Genomic DNA, 5,642 nt, shown 5'->3' on the forward strand with positions numbered 1-5,642 from the left:
GTCGCTATGAGTTGGAATCGACTCAATGGCAGTGGATTTGTTTTTTTTTTTTTTTTGTATATAGGGTGGCTATGTTTTTTTTATGTATAGGAATCAACTCAACGGCAACGCGTTTGGTGGTTGTAATGTTAGTGGATCCCTGGTGGAACAGTGGTTAAGAGCTTGGCTGCTTACCAAAAGGTCAACTGTTTGAATTCACCAGCCTCTCCTCGGAAACCCTATGGGTCAGTTCTACTCTGCCGTATAGGTAGCTATGAGTTGGAATCTTCTCATCGGCAATGATTTTTTGCTTGGTTTTTGGTTTATACTACTAGTAATAAATTATTAAAAGACAGGAAAGAGGTATACTCTGAGCATGAAAATAAAATTGTTCAAAGGAGCTGAAGCAATTTTAAAATTTATGCCTAAATAATCAAAGACAGTCTGAATAATCTCTCTCTGCAGATATAGATATAAATATCCATGTATCTATATACCTAAATCTATATTTATTTATATTTGTATCTATCTATATATAGATATATATATAGATATACACATATTTACATATTTAACACAATATATAAATAAGTATTTTAATCTATATACATATATGGGGGCCCTGGTGGCACTATAGCATGTTATGGCTGCTTACCAAAAGTTTAGCAGTTCAAATCCACCAGCCACTCCTTGCAAACCCTATGGAGCAGCTCTTCTCTGTCTTATACAGTCACTGTGAGCCAGAATAGACGGCAATTGGTTTTTGGTTATATACATATCTATGTATATGTCTATATTTGTCCCTGGGTGGCACAGTGGTTGAGCATTCAACTAGTAGCTGAAAGTTTGTTTGCTCAAATCTCAGAGGTGCCTCAGAAGACAGGCCTGGATATTTGTTTACAAAAGGTCACAGCCCTGAAAACTCTATGGAGCGATTCTATTCTGCACGCATGGGGTCACCATGAGTTGGAATCCCAACTTGATGGTAACTAACAAAAACAACACCATCTATATTAATGTGTTTATATAGCTAGAGATAGATTTAGATTAAAAAGAAATTGGAATAGATATACCTATTATTAGGCTGCCCCCAATATAAAAGGAAACACTGGTGGCATAGTGGTTAAGTGCTACAGCTCTTAACCAAAAGGTTGTCAGTTTGAATACATCAGGCACTCCTTGGAAGCTCTATGGGGCAGTTCTACTCTTTCCTATAGGGTTGCTATGAGTCGGAATCAACTCAACAGCAACGTTTTTTTCTTTTTCTCAATAAAAAAGGATCTGCCAAGAATCTGTAATGATTAAAACCTATCTAAGTGATTTCAGGCTGGTAGAAAGTACCAAAACCAACCTAAACTCTGAGGATTTCTACTGATCTCTGGACAGCTGCATGAGATAAGGAAAGCACTAGATAAAGCCAAAGTCTCCTAAAAGTGGACAATGTTTAGGAGCTCCCACATAATGATAGAATCTCACAAGGCTACAAAGCTACCATAAGGAGTATAATAAACAATTCTTATTATTTCCAGGATGATAGCAAACAAATTTTTCCATCTAAAACCTAATACTGTGTTAAGGCAAAGAAAAGTTCACTGAGAATTTACAACCACAAATTTTCACTGTTGCATTTGTATTCCTAAGCATGCTTCCTGTATAACTAAAATTAAATAAATAAATAAATAAATTTTAGACAAAGAAGTGAATTTAAAATGATGTGAGCTAGGGTTATCTTCAGACTACTTTTAGAAGTTTACATCAGCCATCTCTGGTAGAACTCTATTTTAAAACAGGTTTGAAAGTATTACCTCAGATAAACTTCCATGTAAAATGAGAAGCTTAGAGTGAAAAATCAGAAAACAGCCAGCTGGGAGAAGAAAATTGGTCTGAGGGAGGGGCTGTGAAGACGGAAGAGGAGAAAGAGGAAAAGCCAGGCAGCAGAAATCACAGATTGTGTGGCAAAGGCAGTGCGCCCCCCGCTGAGGATGGACAGCCACGGCGGGAAGGTGGTGGTGTGTGACCACAACACTGGATTTGTAAAGTGTGGATATACAGGATCTAATTTTCCAGAGCACATCTTCCCAGCTGTGGTTGGAAGACCTATTATCAGATCAACCACCAAAGTGAGGAACATTGAAATCAAGAATCTTATGGTAGGTGATGAGGCAAGTGAATTACCCTCAGTGTTAGAAGTTAACTACCCTATGGAAAATGGAATTGTCCACAACTGGATGACGTGAAACACCCGTGGGACTATATGTTTGGAACAGAGAAACTTAACGTAGATACCAGAAATTGCAAAATCTTACTCACAGAAACTCCTATGAACCCAACTAAAAATGGAGAGAAGATTGTTGAAGTCATGTAAGAAACTTACCAATTTTCTGGCATGTATGTAGCCATCCAGGCAGTCTTGACAATGAAGGTTTATTAACTGGTGTAGTGGTGGACTCTGGAGGTAGTGTAACTCACATTTTCCCAGTGTATGAAGGCTTTTCTTTCCCTCACCTTACCAGGAGACTTGATATTGCTGGAAAGGATAGTATCAGACATCTTATCAAGCTGTTCCTGTGGCAAGGATATGCCTTCAACAATTCTACTGACTTTGAAACAGTTTGCATCATCAAAGAAAAACTGTTCTATGTGGGGTACAATATTGAGAAGAAACAGAAACTGGCCTTTGAAACCATAGTATTATTGGAATCTTATACACCCCTGGATGGCATCATTATCAAAGTTGGGAGAGAGTGATTTAAAGCACCAGAAATTTTATTTCAGCCTCATTTGATCAATGTAAAGGAGTGGGTGTTGCTGAATTGCTTTTTAACACAATTCAAGCAGCTGACATTGATATCAGCTCTGAATTCTATAAACATATTGCACTTTCTGGAGGATCAGCTAAGTACCATGGGGTGCCTTCACGGCTGGAACATGAACTTATATAGCTATACCTAGAATGAAGGATCGCTGCTGGTGGAGTGGTTAAAAGCTTGGCTGCTAACTAAAATGTCAGCAGTTCAAATCCACCAGCTGCTCCTTGGAAAGATATGGGCCGGTTCTACTCTGTTCAATAAGGTCTCTATGAGTTGGAATTGACAACAATGGGCTTAGAACAAGTTTTAAAGGGAGATGTGGAAATCTTTTTAAATTTAAGATCCACATTGAAGACCCACATGGAAGAAAGCATATGGTATATTCCTGGGTGGTGTAGTTCTAGTAGATAACCTGAAAGGCAAAGACAACTTTTGGATGACCGGACAAGAATACCAAGGAAAGTGTGCTCCTGTGCTGGGAAAAATTGGTGCAACTGTTCAATAAACTCTAAGGCTTGTTCCCATCACACCCCTAATGCTTTCTTTTTTCCTTTATTGCCAGTCTTTGAACACATTCAATTCCATGACATGGAAGAGAACTCTCTGTGCCCTTTGACTGGAAAGGTCAGTTTTTCTTTTTTTTTCCTGCTGTTTGGGGAAGCTTTGTTAATTTTTTGTTAGTGTGGGTAAATCTGACAGTTTAATTCAACCACTTCCCTACAAACAAAACAAGAGGGCAAAAGGTCCTGCCTGCTCCATTATTTCTTCTAAGTCAGCATTTAGGTCATTCCTGTAGGCTTCCTACATTCACTTTACTACTCTAATCCTGCTAATCTTAGTCTTTAGCTCACTAGGTGGCATGCATTAAAAAAAAAAAAAAACTTTAACAGAAGTTTTTACATAATGATTAAGAGCTACAGCTGCTAACCAAAAGGTCAGCAGTTCAAATCCACTAGGCGCTCCTTGGAAACCCTATGGGACAGTTCTACTCTGTCCTATAGGGTCTCTATGAGTCAAAATCCACTCCGCAGCAGTGAGTTTTTTGGGGGTTGGGGGAGATGAGGGATAGGTGGGCAGCTGCTGAACCCTGTAGTGTGGCACTTCCAACAGCTACTGCTTTAAGTACCTTCAGCCTCTCTTATTAACATCTTAGAGGGGAATGTTAGGCTCCGAACTAAAGTGTTTTGTGTGGGTTTTTGTTTGGGAGAGACCTTTTTTTTTTTTTTTTAACATTTCTGCTCTGGAGTTCATAGGATGAACTTGATTTACAGTATTTTCATTTTGGTCTGCTTATGGTATTCCGTTACCATGTGGCTTAAGGATTTATTTGTGTTTTAAAATTTTTTTTTTATGTAGCTAGACTCCTTAGAATCTGTCAGTGGAACAGTGACATTTAAAAAATACTTCTGGAAATTCAAATTACAAATTAAAAAGTGCTTAACACTGAGACAGAGCCCCCACAATGTTGCATAAAAATCCTGTTTCTTTTGCTGGGCTTTCTCCCCCCAGCTTTGAGTTTGAATCCTGCTTTTGCTTGGAGGTAATACGTAAACTCTATTGTACCTGTGTAGTACGATTAAGAATGTTGCTGATGTAACTTGTATGAACTCCCTACTTGTAAACCCCTTAAAAGTAACTTGCCTTCCTGCCCTTGGGGAACAGTCTTAGCAGCAGCAGCTCTGACTGACTCCTTTTCTTTGTGCAACAAAATAAAAGTGCCTTTCCTGTTCTCTCCTCCTCAGTCTCTCGTTTACTGACAAATACAAGTCAAGCCAAACAACAACCTGGGAGCCAGCAAGAAGTCATCTGCTCTGTTCCTGAGGTGGATGGGACAACAGCCTGGCCTTGATATCTGGTGCTACTAGGAGATTTCTCCTGCAGACCTTGGAGAAGCTCTGACAGCCAGTCCATTTGGACCCAAAGATGCCTCTGTGGAACGCATGGAATGAGCCTACGATTTTCCGTAATTACCTAGGTAAGGCCTTAGAAGAGTCCCAAGAAGCAGGAGGAATTGATCGCTGAGGGCATAAAAGGCTCAGGTACCTGTTAAGCTGGTGCACCAGATTAGGTTGTGTGAGTGTGTAAGTGTGTGTATCCAGGGAAGGGGGAATGTTCAAGGGGTCCAGAATGCATCCATCTAAGATACATCCTTAAGAACAGGGAACAGAGACTTGGACAGACATGGTTCTGGCAGCATCCTCTTCCCTTTCCTACTCTTGCCTCTTTCAATATATGCTGAATAAAACCTTTCTTTTTTACTTTACTAAACTTTGTGCTGTTTTCACCCTATAAGAGTTAACGGTGTAGTTGTTGCACAGATTATAAAGACACAAATCCAGTTGAACTCAAGGAGACCTGGACTGTGGAGCAGAAGCCAGCAAAAAAAAGAAAAATAGAGGACTATCTTCTGGACGCAAGCATTCACAATCCGTGTGCCTTCAACACTGAAGGGGTGAGTGCCCTTGGAAAATGAAACTGCTTATTCTTTTTGCTCTACTTCTCATGTTTTCCTTGTTTTCGAGTTTTTTATTATTATTTATTTTTTTGTTGAACTTTAGATGAAGGTTTACAGAACAGAGTAGTTTCTCATCATACAGTTCACACATTGTTGTATGACATTGCTTAACAACCCCACAACAAGTCAACACTCTCCCTTCTCAGCCCTGGGTTCCCTGTACCACTTTCCTGTTCCCTCCTGCCTTCCAGTGCCTGCCCCAGGGCTGGCGTGCCCCTTTGATCTTATTTTGTTCCATGGGCCTGTCCAATCTTTGGCTGAAGGGTGAACCTCAGGAGTAACCTCATTACTGAGCTGAAAGCGTGTCCGGGGGCCATACTTTCAGGGTTTCTCCAGTC

General features: G+C 40.0%; 1 pseudogene; it reads left to right on the top strand.

The window, feature by feature from the left end:
* Window positions 1-1,878: 1,878 nt before the first annotated feature.
* On the top strand, window positions 1,879-3,387 carry LOC100660409 (actin-related protein 2-like; annotated as a pseudogene).
* Window positions 3,388-5,642: the final 2,255 nt, after the last annotated feature.

Source organism: Loxodonta africana, chromosome 5 (assembly GCF_030014295.1).
Source record: "Loxodonta africana isolate mLoxAfr1 chromosome 5, mLoxAfr1.hap2, whole genome shotgun sequence".
Lineage (NCBI taxonomy): Eukaryota > Metazoa > Chordata > Mammalia > Proboscidea > Elephantidae > Loxodonta > Loxodonta africana.